Source organism: Phyllobates terribilis, unplaced genomic scaffold, assembly GCF_046119375.1.
Source record: "Phyllobates terribilis strain yellow unplaced genomic scaffold, ASM4611937v1 Scaffold_1__5_contigs__length_1240528914, whole genome shotgun sequence".
Classification (NCBI taxonomy): domain Eukaryota; kingdom Metazoa; phylum Chordata; class Amphibia; order Anura; family Dendrobatidae; genus Phyllobates; species Phyllobates terribilis.
In genome coordinates, this window is record NW_027362761.1 from 714,114,889 (window position 1) to 714,139,053 (window position 24,165).

General features: G+C 46.2%; 1 protein-coding gene across 3 annotated transcripts in view; it reads left to right on the forward strand.

Annotated features, from left to right (window-relative positions):
* LOC141274040 (excitatory amino acid transporter 1-like) overlaps positions 1-24,165 on the forward strand; it is a 217,701-nt gene that overhangs the window by 44,366 nt on the left and 149,170 nt on the right. Inside the window, exon 2 of one of the 3 annotated variants that reach the window (XM_073686270.1) lies at positions 17,083-17,147. The exons of 1 other annotated variant lie outside the window; for it this stretch is intronic. The gene's annotated coding sequence lies outside the window, so the exon portion shown is untranslated. Of the gene's footprint in view, positions 1-16,994; positions 17,148-24,165 lie in introns of those variants that run through there. One more of the 3 variants, XM_073686269.1, reaches the window with a different exon arrangement.

Here is a 24,165-nt window from a genome sequence, read left to right on the forward strand (position 1 = left end):
AAGTGACCCCATTTTGGAAACTAGACCCCCCAAGGCACCTATCTAGATGCATAGTGAGCACTTGGAACCCCCAGGTGCTTCACAAATTGATTCGTAAAAATGAAAAAGTGAAAAAAAAAACACTTTTTCATTTTTATGAATCAATTCCCACATTTCGCGACTTCTTGCGCTAGAAATGTTGCCTTTTAGGTCGTGGAGACAGAAGCATTAAGCAACCTGAAGGCGGCGGCCATTCCTCGGTACTCAGTCCCCAGCCGCCACTATTTCTCCCGCTGTGCCATTCCCGCATTACACAAGCACGTGTCCCAAAACATTAGCCGTGCCCTCAACAACGCTGTTACCGGGAAAGTCCACCTAACCATGGACACGTGGCCAAGTGCTTGTGGGCAGGGACGGCACACTGGGTTAACATAGTGGAAGCCGGGACCCAGTCAGACCTTGGGACGGAACACGTTCTCCCGACGCCAAGGATGGCAGGCCCTAGGTCAATCAGGGTAGCCCCCACAGTCTACAGCTCCTGCACCTCATCCTCCTCAGCCTCATCCTCCTCTTCAGCCTCCATCTCTGAAATTACCACATCAGTCACAAGCTGGAAGCACTGCAGCACTCCCTCGGCCAAGCGGCAACAGGCTGTGTTGAAGCTAATATGCTTAGGTGACAAACCCCACAATGCTGAAGAGTTGTGAACAGCTCTGAAAGAGCAGGCAGATCTGTGGCTCACACCGCTGAACCTACAGCCAGGCATGGTTGTGTTTGACAATGGCCGGAACCTGGTGGCGGCTTTGAGGCGAGGTGAGCTCACACACGTACCATGCTGGGCCAATGTGCTTAACCTCGTGGTTCAGCGATTTCTCAAATCCTACCCGGAGCTGCCAGATCTGCTTGTCAAAGTACGCCGCCTGTGTGCCCATTTTAGAAAGTCAGCTACAGCTTCCACCGCCCTTGCCGTGCTTCAGCAGCATTTGCAGCTTCCGGCTCACAGACTGGTGTGTGATGTCCCCATGCGTTGGAACTCTACACTGCAGATGTTGGGAAGGATTTGTGAGCAGAAGAGGGCAGTTGTTGAGTACCAGCATCAACAAGGCCGTCGGTATTCAGTTCAGACTCCACACATAAGACCTCAGAAGTGGACATGGATGTCAGACATATGTACCATCCTCCAAAACATCGAGAACTCCACCAAGATAGTGAGCGGCAATGACGCCATAATTAGCGTCACCATCCCGCTTCTCTGTCTTCTGAAATGCTCTCTGCTCACAATCAAAGAGGATGCATTGCAGGCGGAGCACGATGAGATGGAGCATGGAACCATACAGGGTGATTACACACGGCCCAGCCTCATCTCATCCCAATGTGGATTGGGTGACAATGAAGAAGAGGAGGAGGAGGAAGAACAGGAGCTAGTTTCATGCGCTATAGATGGTACTACCTGCACAACTGTCATACTGTCTGTTCAGCATGGATGGCCTAAGGACAGAGAGGAGGAGAAGGAGAGCATGGTCACTCGTCCTCTTGGTGAGGACACTGAAGTCTTGCCTGTTAGCAGTCTGGCACGCATGGCTGAGTTTGTTACGCTGCCTTTCCCATGACCCTCGCGTTCTCAAAATTTTGGGTGACAGTTATTACTGGTTGGTGACACTTCTAGACCTATGCTACAAGGAGAACTTTATATCTTTTATTCCTGAAGCGGACAGGTCTACAAAAATGGGGGAGTACCAGAAGGCCCTTGTTGCGGAACTATTAAAGAAATTCCCATCTGAAAACGCTGGCAGCAGAGGTCATAGTTCGTTGGACAACCAAGGAGTACAGGCGAGAGAGACACAACTTCAATCCAGCTGAGGCAGGGGAACACTGTCAAAGTTCTGGGAGATTTTTCTCAGCCCCTCCCATCGCACAAGCCCTGAGGCGCGGGGTACTCTCACAAGGAGTGCAAAGTTTGGGAAGATGCTGAGGGAGTACCGTGCCGACTGTACCAAAATCCTCTGTGATTCTTCGGTGCCTTATAATTATTGGGTATCCAAGGTGGATCCGTGGAATGAGCTGGCTCTCTATGCCTTGGAGGTCCTGGCCTGCCCTGCCGCCAGCGTTTTATCAGAGCGGGTTTTTAGTGCCGCTGGTGGAATTATGACTGATTAACCGCATCCGCCTGTCAACTGAAAATGCTGACAGGCTGACTCTTATAAAAATGAACAAGGGCTGGATTGGGCAAGACTTCTCAACACCACCGAATGATAGCAGCGTAACATAAACTCAAATCCAGTGTCTTTTTTTGGGAGGTGTAATCCCATGTACCTTTTCACACCCACACATGGGTATATACTTCCTGATTTTGGCTATTTGCTCTTGTCCTCCTCCTTCTACTCATCCTCCACCACCATATCACCTGGGTGACCGTGGTCCGTGATGCAACACCCACATAATTTTTTTAAAGGGTGTTTATGATGCCCGTAAACAAAATGTTTTTATACAGTATGTTCATGTATACCCCCCAGGGGTAAATGTTTGTTAGCCCATACACTTAGTGCATGGGCATTACAAGTATAGGAGACCCACTCCTTTCTAATGGGAACATTTTTTTTATGAAGCCCTCCTCCACGTCTCTTCCAAGGACATTGGAGTGCCTCCCAATTTTTGGCAGCCCTTGCATTCACTGCATAGGCCAACACTATGGGAGACCCTCTCCTTTCTAATGGGAATTTGTCATTACTGTGGCCCTGCTCTATGTGTCTTTATTTCTTAGTGGGTTTTTTCCTAAAATTGGTCAGCTGTTGGGCTCACTGCATACCCTATAACTGTATAGCAGACTCTCTCCTTTCTAATGGGAACATGTCGTACTCGTTACTGTGGCCCTGCTCTGTGTCTTTAAATTCTTAGTGGGGTTTTTCCCAAATTTTGGCAGCCCTTGCAGTCACAGCATGGGCATTACCACTATAGGAGGCCCGCTCCTTTATAATGGGAACATTTTTTTTACTGAGACCCTTCTATATGTCTCCTCAAAGGGGTATTGGGCTGCGTCCGAATTGTTGGCAGCCCTTGCAGTCACTGCATACGCAATAACAGTATAGGAGACCCACTCGTTAATTATGTGAACAACAAAGCATAGCCGGCTAATGGCTCTCTAACAATAGCGAGGGCCGACTGCTGGCCCTTTAAGAATAGTATGGGCCACCTGATGGCCCTATAAAAATAAACTTTATGACTTTCAGAGTCCCTCCATCATAAATGAAAAAGGATGTGTCTGATGATGTCACACACCACATTGCCAGATAAAGTTGTAAAATGTTAAAATTACATTTCCCAGTGAATGCATTTGTCTTACAAAATAATGTAAAAACAAAACAGTAGGATCTTTCTTTAGTATAAAAAACAGAGTCGCCAATGTAACCTCAATGTAATCACATTGTTCAGCTCCTGCACCACCTCCTCCATCTCCGAAATGACCACATCAGTCACAAGCTGAAAGCACTGCAGCACTGCATTGGCCAAGCGGCAACAAGTTATCTTCAGCACAGCAACATGCTTAATGCTTAGGTGACAAACCGCCCAGTGCTGCAGAGTTGTTTAAAGCTGTAACACAGCAGCCTGATCTGTGGCTCTCAGCGCTGAACATACAGCCAGGCATGGTCATGTGTGACAATGGGCGGAACCTGGTGACGGAGAAATGACAGCTGGAGTGGATACGGTTTCCCTCTATGCCAGTCCTTTCACCGAGCTAAGGAATATGGCTGTGGTGAAATACAACTGCCACTAAGAAGCTGTTTCAGATTGAAAAACATTGGGCCCAACAGAGGATTTGATTCTGAGGGCTCACCTTTCTCCCCCGCTCAAGAGCCCCATAGCAGCTGCAAAGTTAGCGCTATCATGAACTCTTCTGATGTAGAAGCCAGGGCACACGAGAGTATTCTCTGGTGGGACTGTCCAACCCTGCTGAGAAGCAGTCCTGGCTAAGAAAAGTGTGTGGGAAGGTTCCCAGACACTCTATGGCTGCTTTTTTACTGAGGTGGAAACCCACGCAAACACATGGAGAACATACAAAGTCCTTGCAGATGTTGTCCTTGCTGGGATTTGAACCCAGGATCCCAGCGCTGCAAGGCTTCAGTGCTAACCACTGATCCAATGTGCTGCCATTCACCCTCTAATATCTAACAGGCTGGAGAAACTGGCACCTACTGCCACTCTATCTTCAGCTCCTTTGTGAGAAAATGTATTTGGGCAGCCAGTCTACCAAGTAAAATTCCTGAGAAGGAAATTGGGGATGGCTTCGCTACTGGTACTGGGGGCAGTACTAATACCATGGCGTCGTAACATAGTTTACTGAAAATATTCCAGGCTGATAGGAGGCAAGCAGATTCCCACAGAAAAGTACCAGCAGTAATGTTCAGGGACCCGCGCTTGTAGAAGGCGGAGACAACACCAGGAGAAATAGTGGCGGCTGGGGACCGAGTAGGGACATGAGGCATGAGGTTATGAAAAGCTTCCGCCTCCACGAGCCTAAAAGGCCACATTTCAAGTGCAAGCAGCTTTAGAGGACTTCCTGGGAGAAATGACAGCTGGAGTAGATATGGTTTCCCAAGTCCTTTCACCAAGCTAAAGAATATGGCTGTGGTGAAATACAACTCAGCAAAAAAAGCTGTGGACTAGCTCCACCGTCCCTGGCCACATTCACTTTACCACGTGTTTGTCTGTAGGCAGTCCTCCCCAGTAAGTTCACTGGGGAGGGCACGGATAATGTTGTGGGACCCGTGCTTGTGGAAGGCGGAGACGACACCGGGACAAATGGTGGCGGCTGGGGACTGAGTATGGATAGCCGGTCGCCGCCGCCATAAGATTGTGGACAGCTTCCGCCTCCACGAGTTTAAAAGGCCACATTTCAAGTGCAAGTAGCTGTCAAAAATTTGGCAGTATAGTATTTCAGCCTGTAGGTGGGTGGGTGGCTGCATACTTACGTTTGCATGTGTCTGATGATGTGTCACACACCACATGGCCAGATAAGGTCGTAAAATGTTAAAATGACATTTCCCAGTGAATGCAATTGTCTTGGTTGAAAGCCATGCAAAAGTGCAAAAACTCATCAAAAACGCTACGTGAGAACATAGCCCAAGGTGTGGAGGAGTATTTTTGGTATTGTTTTGTTTTTTTGCCTTATATACAAGTCATTACCTTGGAAAGGATGTTTCTTAACATATTTCCCAGGAAAATCCATTTTGGATTTGTTTTTGCAGATTTTGTGAGTCCGTAAAAGTGGCGTAATACCTCTGACAACGTTGTTGACAGCAGTGACCTGGGAGTCAGAAATGCTTCCAGGGGTCTTCCCCATGCTGTTCCCATGTCATTTGAGCACTGTTCCCATCGATTTGGGCAATTTTCAGGCCCTCTGCAGACCGCCAGGGGGAGCCGCCTGAAAAATGCTCGAGTTTCCCATAGACTTACATTGGGCTCTTTGCTCGGGTCGAGCACCCGAGTATTCCAATTCTCTCGACCCGAGCAACGAGTACCTGAGCATTTTAGTGCTCGCTCATCACTACATAGAATCTCTCGGCACAATTCTTCATCTCGGTGGAGTGCGATCCTGGTCCCGCACCATCTCCATCCTACTACTAGTTATTCACAATCCTGTTATTGATTGGTGTCAGAAGGTGATAAGTGGAGCCTTAAATGTCATAAGAAATGTCTCAGTTCTCTACAAATATGCTCTTCAAGCCTGGAGGGTCTGCTGGCGTACCTGAAGGACTTCGCCTCTTTTTTTGAAAACACCTCTCCGGAGATATTACCTCCCCATTGTCCTTAGGATTGTGCTATTGATCTTGTCTCTAATGCCAGATTACCTAAAGCTTGCCTTTACAATATGCCTGGGCCTGAACATACCGCCATGAATAATTATGGAAACTTTACATAAAGTTTACGGAATGGTCATATCTATCCTTCCTCCTCCCCTGTAGCTGCTGGACTTTTCTTTGTAAAGAAGAAAGATGGTGGCATCTGTCCTTGCCTCGATTTCCGAGAACTGAACACTTACCCACTTCCACTTAGCCCACATCAGCTGATCATATAGGTAGGGGATAACTGGTTTTCTATACTCGACCATAGAGAGACTTACAATTTGATACTCATCATGAAGGGAGATGAGTTGAAAAGCTGTGTTTTTAACGTCTGAGGGTTTATTAGAAAACCTTGTCATGCCATTTGGGTTAACCAATGCATCAACAGTATTTCAAAACTTTTTGAATTATATTTTTTCTGATTGCTTTGGGAGATTTGTTGTGATTTACCATGAGGATATTTAAATTTTTTCGCCTGATTTGCATTCTCACCAGGAACATGTCAGTGTAGTATTAAAAAAGTTGAGGGAGAATTCTTTATTTGCTGAAATTAATTATTTCTGTTCAGGAAATTTCATTCCTGGGGTTAATTTTATTGTCTGAGGGGTTTAAGACTGATCCTGGGAAGGTGCAAGCCATAATAGATTGGGTTCAATCTAGTGACCTGTAAGTTTTGCAATGTTTTCTAGCATTTGGCAACTATTAGAGGAAATTCATTAGGGGTTTTTCTCAGATTGCTAAATCTCTTACTGACCTCACACGTAAAGGGGCGGATCTCAAGGTTTGGCCACAGGATGGTATTAGGGCTTTTTAAAAATTGAAAGAGTGTTTTTATGTCTGCTCCGGTTCTAATCCAACCCGATCTCCAAGAACCATTCATTGCGGAGGTGGATACTTCGGAGGTCAGGGTAGGGGCCGTTTTATCTCAGGGATCCAAAATGCTGACCAATTTGCAGCCATGTGCTTTTTTTTTCTAGAAAAAAAATTTTGTCTGCCGAAAGAAATTACAATGTTGGGAATCGTGAGTTACTCGCTGTTAAATTAGCCTTTAAGGAATGGAGACTTTTTTTTGGAGGGGGCAGTTCATCAAGTCACTGTGATCACTGATCATAAAAATGTAGCATATATTGAATCAGATAAACGGCTAACTCCTAGACAGGTCAGATGGTCTTTAGAGATAAACAAATTTAACTTCTCCATCACGTTCAGGCTGTGGTCTGAGAATGTGAAGGCTGACGCACTATTACACAGTCTTAGTTAAGTTTCTCCACGACCTCCATTCTCCCTGAGGACATTGTGGTCTCTGTGGTATCCTCGGAGTTGGAAGCTGAGATCCTTCAGTCTTTGGCTCCTTCTGCCACTCCATGGTCCAAATTATTTGTACTTGTGTACCTAAAATTTCATCTGTTGCAGCAGTTTCATGATTCTATCTTGAGTGGCTATCCTGAAATCATGGCTACGTGGAAAGCTATTACTAGGCTTATTTGGTGGCCATGTGTAATTATTGAGATTAAAAATTTTGTATCTGTGTAGCATCGACGTCTCTGCCTCCAGCCAGGCAGAGACGCCGTTCCCCTCACCGCCACGGTCCAGGTCCGGTGTCCTCCAGCTCCCCTGCTGCTGCGGCACGCTCTGTGCGCAGCTTCTCGGGCTCTGTGCTTAGGGCGCGCGCGCTCCCTCCCTCTTAAAGGGGCCGCGAACGCCGCCCTATAGAGTCCCCGGCCAATGACCGACGAACTTCCCCTATATTAAGCACCTCCTCCAATTTGGAGGTGCCTGTGCAAGGCTGTTGTTCCGTGTGTGAACACTTGCTTCAGCCCTCAGGTCCCACTGCTTGTCAGTCCTGCCCGCCAGTCTGTCTACAGTCTAGCCTGCCAATCTGTCTACAGTTCTGCCCGCCAGTCTGCCAGTTACCTGCCGTGCCCGCCAGCCTGGCTACCTGGAGCACCTACCAGTTACCTGCCGTGCCCGCCAGCCCGTCAAACCGGAGCACCTGCCAAGTAACCTGTCGTGCCCGCCTGCTTGCCTACCCGGAGCACCTGTCGGGCTATTATCCGTACCTGCCCGCTTATCTACCTGGACAACCTGCCAGCTTGCCTGCCGTGCTCATCCGCTGTACTGGTCAGTTCCTACCATCTGACCCGTGGGAGTCACCTGCTCTCACACAAGGTCAGTCCCAGAGTGGCACCTGATCCTCCTACCCGGTCCCTCCCTGGTTCACGGAGTCGACTAAACCGCCGTGTGACCTTGGTCAGGCCAAGTAGACACTTAGTCACGCCCCTCTGGTCCCTCCTTGCACCGAAGAACAGAGGTTCCACCACCCAGACCTGTAACGGTTTGCACAGGCCATGAAACCCGGTGGCCCCCAGGCTCCTTCGCTCTCTGACCTTCACCAGGAGGTCTCAAGTCAGAGATCCCAACAGGAGACTATCCTGTCCTATCTGCGTAATGTCATCTCCCGCCTGGACACGCTGTCAACCCCGTCTGTGTCCGTCTCTAGCCGAGTGGCACCTGCTCTGGCGGCACCTCAACCTACTGGCGCTATGGCACCCAGCTCTGAACCCCAGCTCTCTGCCCCTCCACGTTTTGGTGGTGACCCCATCTTATGTCGGGGCTTCTTAAATCAGTGCACGCTGCACTTTGAACTCCTGGCACATCAGTTCCCCTCCGACTGGGCCAAGGTGGCGTTCATCATGTCCCACCTCACCGGGGAGGCATTGGCATGGCTAAACCCTCTGTGGGAAAGAGGGGATCCCCTGGTGTCCGATCTTCCGGCTTTCCTCGCTGCCTTCTGGAAGGTCTTCGATGAGCCCGGACGAAAATCTTCTACTGCCTCCTCATTTCTCCATCTCCGCCAAGAGAGTCTCTCCGTGGGCCAGTTTGCCATACATTTCCAAACCCTTGCATTTGAGCTTGCCTGGAGCAATGAGGCCCTGGTGTCCACCTTCTGGGAGGGTCTTTCTAGACGGATCAAGGATGAGCTAGCCGTTCGTGACATCCCTTCCACCCTGGACGACCTGGTGTCATTAGCTACCCGGATTGACATCCGTTTTCTGGAATGTGCTAAGGAGACTACCCGGGAGAGAAGATCTCCGTGTCTCGCTCCTGTATTCCAAAAGCCAGCCTCTCAACCCGCTATTCCCCGGGCATGTTCACCTGAGCCCATGCAAATTGACCAAACCAGGATGGTCAAGTCTCGCCAGGAGACGCGCCGAGCTGAAGGCAGTTGCTTCTACTGTGGCAGTAAAGAGCATCTGAATCCGTTCCTGCCCGATGAGGCCGGGAAACTCCAGTGTCTAGGACCGCTCGGAGAGGTCGTCCTAGGCAAGAGTAAATCCTCTCCATCCTTGACTCTGTCTGTTTCTATTTCCAATGGTGAGACCCGCTTCTTCGGGATTGCCCATATGGATTCCGGAGCCGCTGGGAATCTCATTCAACAGGCTGTTGTGGAGCGGTATCAGATTCCTACTGTATGCCTGGCTGAACCGTTTGCGGTTGCCTCCATGGATGGGAGGCTTTTTCCGGAGACCATCTTACTCGTCACAGAGTCTGTAACCTTCAGGTGGGAATGCTGCACTCGAAGAAGATCTCATTTCATGTGCTGTCCAGTCTCTCTCACCCCCTCTTGCTTGGTCTACCCTGGTTACAAAGACATGAGCCCATCCTGAATTGGAGATCTGGTGAAGTGATCCGTTGTGGTCAGGAATGCCATGAGTCCTGTCTGGTCCCGGTTCGTCCAGCTCGACCCCCGTCTACTCCGGCTAATCTACCTGGTCTGCCGGCACCCTACTGGTCCTATGCTGACGTCTTCGACAAAAAGGAAGCAGACACACTACCACCTCATAGGCCGTATGATTGCCCCATCGACCTGGTACCTGGCGCTTCTCCTCCCTCACGGGCGTATCTACCCCTTGTCGCTGGCTGAGACCTGGGCCATGTCTGAGTACATAGAGGAGAATCTTTCTAGGGGATTTATCCAGAGATCCACCTCTCCGGCTGGTGCAGGATTCTTCTTCGTCAAGAAGAAAGACGGCTCCCTACGTCCATGTATTGATTACAGGGGTCTTAACCAGATTACCATCAAAAATAAGTACCCCCTGCCTCTTATCTCGGAGCTGTTTGACCGCCTTAAAGGCGCGAAGATCTTCACTAAGCTCGATCTTCGTGGGGTGTATAATTTGATCCGGATCCGCCAGGGAGACGAGTGGAAGACGGCATTCAACACCCAGGATGGTCACTACGAGTACCGCGTGATGCCTTTTGGTCTCTGTAATGCTCCAGCCATCTTCCGTTATCTTCTGTATTCTTGCGTAGTGGCATACCTGGACGATATCTTGGTCTTCTCTCCAGATCTGCCCTCACATTGGAGGGATGTTCGTCAGGTTCTGTTAAGGCTCCGGCAGAATCGCCTATATGGTAAGTTCAAGAAATGCCTCTTTGAGCAGACCGGTCTACCGTTCCTGGGCTATATTATCTCCGAGACTGGTCTGCGGATGGATCCCGAGAAGGTCTCAGCCGTCTTAAGGTGGCCCCGTCCGGAGGAGTTGAAGGCGATTCAGCGATTCCTGGGCTTCGCAAATTATTACCACCTCTTAATTCCTCATTTCTCCTTCCAGACTGCTCCCATCTCCGCGCTCACCCGTAAAGGAGCAAATCCCAGGGAATGGACTTCCGAAGAGGAGGAGGCCTTAGTCTCCCTGAAACAAGCCTTCTCTTCCACCCCTGTGTTACACCGTCCAGATTGCAACAAGCAGTTCTTCCTGGAGGTTGATGCATCCTCCGCCAGAGCGGTGCTCACCCAGAAGTCCTCGTCCGGGAGAATGGTAACCTGCAGTTTCTTCTCCAAGCTCTTCTCCTCGTCTGAGCGCAATTACTCCATAGGAGATCGTGAGCTGCTGGCCATCAAATTAGCGCTGGAGGAGTGGCGCTACTTGCTGGAAGGGGCTCTGTACCCAGTGGTCATCTACACTGACCACAAAAACCTCGCTTATTTGCAGAACGCCCAAAGATTAAATCCACGCCAGGCCAGGTGGTCAATTTTCTTTGCCCGATTCTGCTTCACTCTGCATTACCGCCCAGCTGACCAGAACATTAAAGCTGACGCTCTATCCCGCACATTCCTGTCTTCCGACCAAGAGGAGGAACCTCTACATATCATCGACCCCTCCAAAGTAATGACTGTGGCCCCGTTTGACCTGTCTCATCTTCCACCCGGTAAGACCTTTGTAGCGGTTCCGGATCGTAAGAAGGTTCTACTCTGGGGCCATTCATCAAACTAGCCGGTCATGTTGGCCAGAGGAAGACCTTTTTGCTCATCGCCCGTCATTACTGGTGGCCTTCCCTGCGCAAGGATGTTGCGGACTTCGTCCCGGCTTGTTCCTCCTGTGCCCGTAACAAGGTTTCCAGGCACCTTCCATCTGGCCATCTTCTTCCTCTTCCTGTGCCTTCCGCTCCATGGCAACACATTGCAATGGACTTCATCACGGATCTCCCTGTTTCTGCTGGTTGTACTGTTATTTGGGTGGTCGCTGACCGCTTTTCTAAAATGGCCCACTAAATCCCTCTGCCTGGTCTTCCGTCTGTATCTGTGCTGGCTAAGGACTTCATTCATCACATTTTTCGTCTCCACGGCCTACCCCTCCACATTGTGTCTGATCGCAGGGTTCAGTTCACTTCGCGCTTCTGGAGAGCTACGTGTAAACTGCTGGATGTCTCCTTGGCTTTCTCCTCTGCTTATCATCCTCAGTGCAATGGTCAAGTGGAACGTATCAACCAGGTTCTTACCAGCTTTCTTCGGCACTTTGTCAACGCTCACCATAACGATTGGGTTGAGCTCCTGCCTTGGGCCGAGTTCTCCTATAATAACCATGAAAGTGAGTCCTCTTCCAAATCCCCGTTCTTTGTGGTCTACTGTTAATACCCCTGGATTCTGTTTCCTGTCTCCTCTTCAGTGGACAATCCTGCCGCAGAGTCTCTGGTCAGCAAATTTTCAGCCATTTGGACACTAGATCTGCACTTCTTCAGTCTTCAGAGCGGATGAAGAAACATGCTGATAAGAGACGCCTGGATCCGCCTCAATTCCGTCCAGGAGACAAGGTCTGGCTTTCCTCCAAATATGTTCGTCTTAAGATACCTTCCTATAAGTTGGGTCCGTGGTTCATCGGTCCGTTCGAGGTTCTGAACCAAATCAATCCCGTGGCTTACAAACTGAAACTCCCGGTCACCTTACGTATTCCCAACTCCTTTCATGTATCCCTCCTCAAACCTGTTGTCGTTAATTCTTTCTCTGATGATCCAGGTACCGCTCCAGCTCCTGTCTCTGCTGAGGACGTCTTTGAGGTAGAAAACATTTTGCCCACCAAGAGGGTAAGAGGAAAGACTTTCTTTCTTGTGGATTGGAAGGGGTTTGGCCCTGAGCAGAGGTCTTGGGAACCCAGGGAGAACATTCATGCCCCTCATCTTCTTAAAAAAATTTCTTGCGGGCCTGAAGAAGAGGGGGCGTGAAGGGGGGGTACTGTAGCATCGGCGTCTCTGCCTCCAGTCGGGCAGCGACTCCGTTCCCCTCACCACCGTAGTTCAGGTTCGGCGTATTCCCGCTCCCCTGCTGCTGCAGCACGCTCAGCGCGCAGCTTCCCGGGGTCTGTGCTTAGGGCTCGTGCTCACTCTCTCTTAAAGGGGCCACGCATGCCGCCCTATAGAGTCCCCGGCCAATGGCCAGAGGACTTCCCTCTATATTGGGCACCTCCTCCAATTTGGAGGTGCCTGTGCAAGGTTGTTGTTGTTCCGTGTGCTAACACTTGTTTCAGCCCTCAGGTCCCGCTGCCTGTCAGTCCTGCCCACCAGTCTGTCTATAGATCTGCCCGCCAGTCGGCCAGTTACCTGCCGTGCCCGCCAGCCTTTATACCTGGAGCACCTGCCAGATACCTGCCGTGCCCGCCAGCCTGTCTACCTGGAGCACCTGCCAATTACCTGCTGTGCCCACCAGCCTGTCTACCTGGAGCACCTGCCAGTTACCTGCCATGACCGTCAACCCGGGCCACCTGCCAAGTAACCTGTCGTGCCCGCCTGCTTGTCTACCTGGAGCACCTGTCGGGCTATTAGCCGTATCTGCCTGCTTATCTACCTGGACCACCCGCCAGCCTGCCTGCCGTGCTCATCCGCTGTACTGGTCAGTTCCTACCATCTGACCCGTGTGAGTCACCTGCTCTCACACAAGGTCGGTCCCAGAGTGGCACCTGGTCCACCTGCCCGGTCCCTCCCTTGTTCAAGGAGTCGACTAAGCCGCCGTGTGACCTAGGTCAGGCCGAGTAGGCACTTAATCACACCCCTCTGGTCCCTCCTTGCACTGAAGCACAGGGGTTCCACCACCCGGACCCGTAATAATCTGCTTGTGAAGGTTGCACATAACAAGCCAGCTGGGGAACTGGCTCCATTGTCAATTCCAGAAAGACTGTGGACTAATCACGGATTTGCCTCTGTCTGGTCGGAAAACTGTTATTTGGCTAGTGGCTGACCGATTCAGAGCAAAGGCTCATTTTATTACTTTTTCAGAGTTACCTAATGCTGAGACACTGTCTAAGTTGTTTGTCATGTTGTGAGATTGCATAGAATTCCTCTTAATTAGAGATAAGTGAACCCAAACCGTAAAGTTTGGGGTCCATACCGAACACCTCAGGAAGTCTGTGTTACTGTTCGGGTCCAGGTTCATCTGCGTGATAGCACCGGAAACACAGGCTCTGATTGGTGGTAACTTGGGGGGCTGATCCACTGGGGGTTGATATTACTAGTCGAGGAAGGGGCCATTAACCAAAAATGTTCCCTGGCTATTACTAACAGCCCACAGCTGTTTGTTTAGCCTTTACTGGCTAGATTACAGGGGGACCCCTGAAAAAATTGACGTAGGGTCCTCCTATAAAATCTAACCATGAAAGGCTAAACAGACAGCTGTGAGCTGATATTAATAGTCAGGGAAGGGGCCATGGATACTGGCCCTCTCTGGGGCTAATAATATCAGCCCTCTTCGGCCCCAGAAATGGCGCATCCTTAAGATGCACCAAATCTGGTGCTTAGCCTCAGCTCTCCTCACTTGCCCTGTTGCGGTGGCAAGTGGGGTAATGGGGTTGGGGTTCATGTCACCCTTGTATTGGCAGCTGACATGAAGCCAAGGTTAGTAATGGAGAGGCGTCTATAAGACGCCCCCATTACTAACCCCATAGTACATGTTTGGAAATAAAGACAACGGCAAGAATTAAGTCTTTAATTCTAAATAAAAGTCCACACCATTTTTTACATATTTATTTAAAAATAAAAAACGGTTATACTCACCTAACGCCTAATCCATTGTCACCTGTAAAAAAACAGAAAATAAAAAACAACCATATCCCTCACCTATCCGCCGTGTTGACATAATCCCAAGTGTCCCACGGCGATCGGATCATTTGAAGGACAGTCACATCAGTAGTCACTCATGTGACTGCTCTACAATACAACATGCTATACGCTGACACAGGAGTGTAATTTCTCCTGTGTCAGTGTATAGCGCTGAGCTGCCGTGAGGTCACTGGAGTTCAATCAGCTGATGAGCCCAGGTGACCTCCCTTATGGCACCACTGCTGCGTGGGAATTTTCTCACTCAGCCTTTGTGTCGTAAGTGAGATCACCGGAGATTCATCATCTGATGAACTTCAGTGACTTCACTCCTGGCAGCTCAGCGCTATACACTGCAGGAGCGATGACGCTCTTGTCAGTGTACTGCTGGCTGCTGAATAGAGCAGTCACATGTAATGATGTGGCTGTTCTATTCATGAGATCTGCATCGGACACTCAGGACTGCGGCGGATAGGTGAGGATTATGGTGGTTTATTATTTTTTCTTTATTACAGGTGACATGGGCATCGGGTATTAGGTGTTAAGGTGAGTATATGTTTTTTTTAAATTTTTTACAGGAGACGAGGGCATCGGGGATTAGGTGTAGGGGAGTATAATGTTTTTTTTATTTTTATTTATTTATTAATTTTAACTTTACTTTCAGCACAAGTACTGCTGGATGAGACTACTGCTCCCATCCAGCGACGGGTAGTAGTCTCATCAGCCGGCGCCTGTCTCCTGCGGCAAGCTTTTTACTGTGGGTGACAATCACAGCTGCTGGATCACGCTGATATCTGACAGCATGATCTCGCAGCGCTCTGACTACGGTAACGATGTTACCGCCGATCAGAACCCATGTTTCCCGCGCTGGCGCGTAGATGACAGCATGGGAAACCAGGGATGTTTGGGTCCACCATTCATATGAATGGGGCCTGTGTTCGGGTACTGTTCTGGTACCCAAACCCGAATGTTTAATAAACTGTTCAGGTGAACTCCCAGGACCCGAACGGTCAGGAGTTTGCCCATCATTACTCTTAACATTGTTTCTGATAAGGGAGTACAATTTGTCTCCAAATTCTAGAGAACTTTTTGTATGGAATTATTGACTTTTTCTTCTGTCTACCACCCTGAAATCAACGGTCAGACAAAAAGGTCAAATCAATCTTTGATCGCCGTTTTTGTTAATTATGGTTTTCATCCCTATTTTGGTGAATTTTCTAGGATAAATTCTGAATGTCCTGGGTAAGAGGTCACTATACAGAGACTTGGGGATGTCTGGAGGGAGGTTCGAAATAATTTTGGGGACACTCAGATTTGCCAAAAACGGAAGGCTGATAGAAAGTGTCCAGCGGGTCCTGTCTTTAAAGTCGGTGATAAGGTTTGGTTGTCATTCAAAAATATTAAACTTAAAGTACCATTTGCAAAGTTGGATCTGAAGTTCATTGTACACTATGAGATTCTAGATGTGGTCAATCTGGTGGATTTTAAGTTGAAGCTTCCTCTATCACGTCGCATCCCTAACATCTTCCATAAATCTCTGTTATGGAAGTTTGTCCCTTCGATTTTGTCTCCCTCATTCCCACTTCCTCTGGTTTCTGTCAATGACCGCTTACTGTTCTAGGTACAAAAAATTGTGGATTCTCAGAATGTCTGTAATTCCTTCAAGTATCACATCCATTGGAAGGGATGCAAACCAAAGGAGAGATCCTGGGTTCCAGCACGAAATGTGAAGGCTGATCGCCTCGTCAGGGACTTCCATTCTAGATTTCCTGGGAAACTTGGGGGTCCAGTGGCCCCCTCTAGAAAAAAAGGTACTGTCACGATTCCTCCACTCAGTGTGGTGAGTGGCAGCTCAGACGTCCAATCTTGGGCAAGGGCATGCTAAGCTGTCAGTGTGGTGAGTGGCAGTCCAGTCACTCAATCAGGGCTGGGGTGTCCTGGGTTTCGTATAGTTTCTCCTGTTCGGAGTGACTCCCAGGCTATTTAGCTGGCTGTCTGCCTTTAATCTGTGTCAGTTGCAGCTCTGCTCAAGTGGTGTGTGTGTGTCAGCTCTGTGCTTTAAGTTCTAGTATTCTGATATTTGTTTGCCGACCTTAGATTTCCCTTTGACTATCTATTTGCCTAGCCCCTTATTTTTGATCTGCTACTTACTTGGAAATTTGACCGCGGACTGTGACCTGACTACGCTTTTGCCTCACCCCTCTGTTTATGACGTGAGTAGTGACTCGTGTTACACTAGCCAGCCAAAAACATTCTGTCAGGTTGGAGTTTTTTGGCCTTGGTCGGCCAAATTCAGACAATCATTTCCCAATTTTCTCAAGCTTTCACTATGTTACCTGATTGAACAGCTTAGTCTCTTATGTTGCTGGTGGGTCCGTACTTATGAATAATTTAAAAGATTCCGGACATTCAAACTATTATGTGAATGGACAGCCTTAGTCATTCATTCATCCGAGGTATGAATGACAACCCAATGTCAGACTGCAATAAAAAGGAATCTTCGTGTTTCCTATCTGATTTCATTTAGTATTTGTTCAATCATTTCTAATCATCATTTTGATCTGATCACAAATCCTAGCATGTAAACCCAGGCTTAGCATTAGATGCTTGAGGAACAGTGGAAATATAGCAATAAGTCTAGTTTGCAACATTTTTGAAAATTGTCACAAATGGAAATGTTAATTATAAATCTACAGATTTGTAAACCTCGAGCTATAGGTAAGTATAAGCATTTCTCTAACATTCCCATAACTTTACTCCAATGCTTTCCTTTTTTTCCTCTTTCACCCACACACTTTCTTCCTCCCCTCCTCTCTGGTTCTCTCTCTGTAACACCCCCTCCCACGTAGGCAGCCCCTGCTCTGCCTCCTTTTACACATTTCTGTATTTCTTCTAGCTTGAGATACTCTGTCTTATCAGTAACACGAAGGGAAATCTGTTGGAACAAGATCTTTGGAACAGGTAATTACATCTATCGAAATCTAATACTTCCCTTGTGTACACATCAGAACATAAATCTTAATACCAGGTCACGTCACATCATCATGTCACATACCTACAAACTTTTAATTGATGGGCTTTAGGGGACACCTTTGTATTGGGCTTCCTCCAAATCATCAGAATGTCCATCCAATTGATGATGAAAATTAATTAATATAAATGACAACCCAACTCTACAGAATGGGAGAGAATATATTTATTCAGATCATCTGGCATGTAACTGTCCAAATATGTTCCATTCCTGCTCTAATATTCCCTAATTCTACCTTTATGTTAGATATAGGCTTCTTATGCCTTCTAAAACACATACAACATACCTTCCACTTTCCTCACATACCTTTTTTAAAGGCACTGGCACACTCATTGCATTTTAGATGGAAGCTGTGTAGCTGGAGTTGTCAAGTACATTACTTATGCTACTGAAGGGATAACAAGTGGTCTCAGTACGAAACCTCTTTATGGAAATGTTCTCTCTATATTATTTCCTATTTTTTGTTAAGACTTGATGATGACTTGAAGATATATCTTCCAATCTAGGTTTTCTATTATGTATTCTTTTGCTGCTCTTGTGCTTTTGTGTGTTATGTGTTTGCTTACTACACTGTTCAAGAAATTTTCATGAATTCTTTGTAAATGCATTCAAATGAGGTTATTTTACATTTTTATGACCATAAGGAAACAGAATATTACCATATGGCTAAATCATTAGCTCTAGATTTCAAAAATAGGAGATGTGGGGCAATCAAATTAATAAAATACATGGTTACAAAGTGAAATTTACAAAAAGCTTCCACACACTTATTGGGAATTTTTTTATGACAAACTATTATTACATGGGTCAAAATACATAATAAATAACTAACTACATTTGTTGCAATTTTAAGTTGGGCGCTTTCTCTTGGCCTGTTGTTTGTAGTGTAGCTCTGGAGAGTCTCTCTTGATTGTCCAGCAGTAGTCTCCTAACATTGCTGGGCTCCATTTCCCTTCATAACTTTTCTCAATGGCAGCAATATTCTGATGGAATCTCTCACCGTGTTCATCACTGACGGCTCCACAGTTCTCTGGGAAGAAGTCAAGGTGGGAATATAGGAAGTGAGTCTTCAGAGACGTGTACCCCAAGCTTGTGGTAGCACATGAGCATCTTATCCACCAGCTCTTTGTAATTGAAGGCACCCTTGTTTCCCAAAAATGCTGAACAAACACTCAACCTCTTCAAGAGCTTGGATGTATGGGTACGTCCTCAAAATGGCATCAATAAAAATGTCAGCTCAGGTAGCAAAAAATAAGCCCCAGATCCCTAAAAATGGAGATTCTGTGGGTCTCGGAAAATGGCGACATAAGACAATTTTTTTTCTTACAAACTTACAAATTTCGGATTTTTTTTCACCACTTAAATAACAAAGAACCTATACATGTTTGGTATCTGTGTACTCGTACAGACCTGGGGAATCATATTGTCAGGTCAGTTTTAGCATTTAGTGAACATGGTAAATAAAAAAACAAAAAACTATTGTGGAATTTCACTCTTTTTTGCAATTTCACCGCACTTTGAATTTTTTTCCCATTTTCTAGTACACTATATGGTAAAATCAATGGTTTTATTCAAAAGTACAACTCGTTTCGCAAAAAAACAAGCCCTCATATGGCTATATTGACAGAAAAATAAAAAGTTATGGCTCTGGGAAGAAGGGGAGGGAAAAACGTAAGCGCCAAATCGGAAAATCGCAAGGTGTTGAATGGGTTAAAACTATTCCAGGATGCCTTCTCGACAGCCTGAAGTACATCATCGAACTGAATGTTCTTGTAAAGCTCCCTAATCTGTGGACCAACAAAGATGCCCTTTTTTTTCACTTTGCAAGACTTAATCAAGGAAATTTTAATGTCAAATACTTGAAACCTTCACTTTCTTGTTGCACGCTCTTTACAAAGTTTTTCGTTAGTCCTAGTTTGATGTGTAGCGGAGGGAGTACAATTTTCTTAGAATCAACCAATGGTTCATTTTGTACATTTTTTTTGTACCAGGTTGAAGTGTTTCTCTTCCCCGGATATTGCCATCCTAATATGAAAAAATATCTTTTCTTCCATACATTTACTGCATTACAATTCTCCACAATAGACACTTGTAGAATAAAAACTAGAGCTAATTCTCAATTTTATCTGTCATTTTCATTTTAGCAGTATAAAATCTATACAAATTAGCTACTTTTGTCCAATTTAGAATTCTGCTGTTCAACAGTGTTATCGGTCTTTAGCTGAATGAAGAATAAACACCAAGAATATAAAATATATTTGTCCTAGTTTTAGTTTTGATTACTGTCCCCCACAAATACTTACCATAACCATTTTAATGTAGTAACATTTTAGATAAATTTTAGCCAAAACACAATTATCTTCTGAAAGAGGTAATAATAGAAAAGGGCAAATGAATTTCCCCATTTTATGCATCTCCATTTTCTATATACCCTGTACATTTCTCACACCTGGCAAATCAATGTAACATTTTTGTATCAGCTAAACCAATGTACTAGTATCTATTAGGAAGTTATTTGTATAGAAGATCTTATTTTCATGTTCAGAAAGGGTATCACCTTTGGGGTAAAACCTTGGAGCCTTTGTATCGATATCACTTCCCAGCACCAAAGAAGTTCAGTAGAGGTCTTCAGTCTATGTAAGTCCAGCTTCTGCCCTGCTGAAATATGAGAATGCTAATATTAGAAAGGCAAGAAGGTTAGTAGATACTTTGTGATAAGATCAGACCCTGCAAAATGTTTCCGCAACGCGGAGTTGTGAAAAAATAATGTGGTATTTGGCTGCCAATTTGAAGCAGCTTTGCCAAAATAGGCAGAGCTGAGGAGGAGCCAGAACATGCCTACGCCCTCACGTGAAATTCAGCAAAAGTGCCAGCGTTTCTTACACCAGAAATGTTACTCCAGTTGCGGACTGGAGTAGCATTTCTGGCGGGCGTACAAGCCACTGAAAAGAAGTGCTGAATTCATTAAGTGGCATGTGCCTCTTAATGAATTCGAAACATCATACTTTAGCGAGCCTTCTTGATACTGGCGGTGCAATGCCATACTTAATGAATCGTCCCCTGTCTCTGATTTAGAAGACAACATCAAACACCTGAAATAATCCCATATTTACCTACTGGCAACACCTAGAAATGGCTATTAAACCTGCCTCTGAGTCCAACCCCTTTCATTACTCATTTTCTTTTCCTTTTTATTAAATACTTCATTAGTAACTTGCATAAATTCCATTTCAGACGGTTGGCAAATAAGCTGCTAATACAGCTTATTGGGCTTGTGACACATGCTGGTGAGAGAACAACATGCTATTATACCAGTGTGGATCCAGAATTTTTTACTTCTTTTTAAATGCATTACGCCATTCCAGATTCTGGGATATTGCTATGAATCCTTCTTCCTGACTTCAATTAGTCATACAGCAGATTTATGACCTGGGCTGATAAAGTAACAATGGAAAGTCCGTGCAGACAAAAAAAACGTAGGCTTGTGTATTTTTCATAATGTTTATCAATGCGGAATATTGAAGTGTTGGTGGAACCGATATACCTAAATATGGCATAATCTGCCACACAGGGTCAGACATATACAAAATGTGCAGAGAATACAATAGAGATAATCGGCTCTATATACGAATGTATGAATCGCGTACCAGGAAAAATAAGTGCCGCTCGGAGGAAAAAACTCCGTATTGGGGGGCAGGTGAATCAGCTTCTGCAGTAAAATATTTATTAATCCAGTTCTCGTTCCGCAAACATGTTACATTATAAACTTTAGACTAAAATCTATGAATGCCCATGTCATTCCATACAATTAAAGCCATCCAAAATCCTGCCTGGAAGAGAGTTTAATGCGACACAGAAATTCCAATAATATTGTAATAGGTCATTGTTATTTAATCAATTGCCTAAAGAGTCTTACGGTAAAAGTGACAGGACCTCCCTACCACCTTTTTTTCTGTAATTGGAACAGTGATGACTCGTTCTCTGGGTCTTCCAGTATTTTTAAGACATCTGTTCATCTTATTACTGATGGACTAACGGAAAAGAACATTGATACAAAACCTTAGAGCACAAGGTTAGAGAAACTTAGAAACTTTTTTCCCTCCTACCACTAAAAACAGAATGTGACTTCTTATCATGAACTTGAGGTATTATAGTTTATAGCTGTTGTTACACTGCCAGTCTCATTTAGTCCTCTGATATCCATATGACTGTTAAAGGGGTTGTCTGACCTTGGGCTACAGTTTTGCAGCCAATCTATGTAACTGCAGACTTGTGAATTCTTATTGCAAGCACTGTGGGCGGTAATGTGACTGCAAGCATACAATTTGCATACTTCCAGCCACATTCAGACTAGATTGTGTCTGGCCTCGCTCAATACACTTGCATTGAGCTACCGCATGCATGAAAATCGTATACTTGCGGTCACGTTCCCACAGCCCCCGGTGCTGTCACTGCACAGTGCATGCTGTCACGTCAATAACCAACGTGTCTCCTCAGCGCCACCCAACTCATCATGGTCACTGAGCGGCGTCTCCTCGCATCAGGTCGGGTCATTGAGGTTTGTTTCCTGATACACTCCTTTGCACTGCTACTAAAGTATGGTGGTTCCATCTGACCTTAGGGGGGCGTACCGGTCTCTGCAGGAATTTAAACCTGCTCTTTCCTGCAGAGATCTGGCTCCCCGGCCTATTCCATGTGAGTATGCTTTATACTAGGCAGCTCCTCCCACCACTCCTTGCCTAAACGTTTAGTTCCTACCCCGTTTCGTCATGTGTATGCTTTCTTCTGTATTTTGCTTTCTGTTGTTGACCCAGCTAGCTCTCCCATCATGCCTGACCTCGGCTACTCCTACTGATCCTGGGCTGCCTGCCACGTTTAGTCTTAGCCCTTCTGTACCTTGAACACATTTCTCTGACCCTCCGGTCAGGTGCCGCAGACCTGGGGACTGACCTGGAGTGGTACCTGGTGACTATCTGCAGCCAGGCCTAACCTCCCCACCAGAGGCCCTAGCGAAAACCAGGTAGTCGCTTAGTAATGCCCCTCCAGGGCAAGCCCGTCCTGTGGTAAAGTGGGTCCACACCCATCAGTGTTACACTTATGTGAGGATTCACAAGTCTGCAGTTACATAGAGTGCCTAAGGCCAGACAAGCCCTTTAATAACTATTTCTATAATAATTGCTCATGGATCCAATTGCTGATAGCAAATTCCTGCTGATAAATCACCAGGAAGTAGGGGAGTGATCATTTACTGGTTACATTACTATCTTGGTCATGCCAGGACACCTTGATTGTAATTTATTGCACTTGGCAGAAGAACTGTTCTAAGGTGTTGTTTTATTATATTAAGTGGAAGCTGAAGTGCCAGCTGTTTCATAAGAATTTCACAGATGTTAGATATAGATCATAGCAATGGTTTGGTGCCAAATTATAGCAACCCTCCAGTTGACACCTAAAATTTCACTATACGTGGTATGTAAAATTAATATACCTGGTTCCCTTCTTCTAAATCATCCTGCTACCTCCTGTGTTCAGATTCCCAATGCTCTTTGTCCCAAAGTAAGCTCAGTTATCTCAAACAACTCTACGGACAATGCTATAGAGAAGTCCTTCCCCACCCATTCTATTACTTTTTGGATAGGAAAGCACAATAAAATAAAAGCGCCAGGAGCCAAAATTCAGGAATGGCATCAAGATGCTTCATAAGGAGGGTACTAGGTATGTTCAGCATAAATGTGGCATATATAGTGATATTTTAGGTTTTAATTGGAGAGTCACGTGTCTAAACTGTGTTGAAAAAGCCATTTTCTATTGGATTCTAGTCTTGGAACTTACTTTTTATATTATAACCCAAAGACCACCACTAGCTGTGTTAATCTCATTACATTTTAGATTTAAAGAGGTGGTATACTACATTGTATATGCCCCCCATCGATTTACGTCTTTTTAACTAAAGGTACCGTCACTTAGCGACTCTACAGTGATCCCGACAACGATACGACCTGTCAGGGATCGTTGCTGCTTCGCTATGTGGTCGCTGGTGAGATGTCAAACAGTCAGATCTTCCCAACGACGCAGCAATGATATGGCGACCCATAGCGACCTGTATAATGATGCACGCCTATGTGTCTCAGTTCTGAGTCGCCAACGAGGTCGTTGGTAAGGTGTCAAACACACCAATGCATGCTACCCAGCGGGACCTCAACGATCAAAAAATGGTCCAGGCCATTTCGACACGACCAGCGATCTCACGGCAGGGGCCTGGTCACTGCTACGTGTCAAACGTAGCGAGATTGCTGCTGAGGTCGCTGTTGCGTCACAAAACTTGTGACTCAGCAGCGATCTCGCTAGCGATCTCGCTTAGTGTGAGGGGGGGCTTAAGTCTTTTTGTAAATACCTTCTGCTTCTATATGTGCCTGTGAGCTGCTCTATCGCTGACCGATCAGTCTGCATCACTTGACCCCAGTCCGACACTGATGCAAGGTATGTGTCACAGAGATGGCTGTCCTCTGTGATGTAACCCGGAGTGTTTCTCTAGAACACGTAAGCACTTAGAGGATCTTTTGGTGCACCTGGTATGGGTAGCTAGGAGAGTTGTGCGGGTCAAGCTAGCTACCCACGTACCTCACCTCTGGGTGTGGTTAACAGCCTTTAAAATGGATGCTGATGTTTGGAGGGAGAAGGCCTCCTGTGTGTTGTTTCGCCGGACTGAGCTTAAGCAGATACCTGCTTGATGGACATTTTACTTTGCTTTTGCCTGAAGCAAAGGCTGTTTGTATTCCTTTATTTTTGCCGTGCTTATGATGTAATAAACCAACATGAAGGTTTAAAGATTTAAAGTTTGGACACACCTTCTCATTGACTATGAAAATTGTACAGTCACACGGAAGGCATCAATACTATGAATTAACACATGTGGAATTATATACTTAACAAAAAAGTGTGAAACAA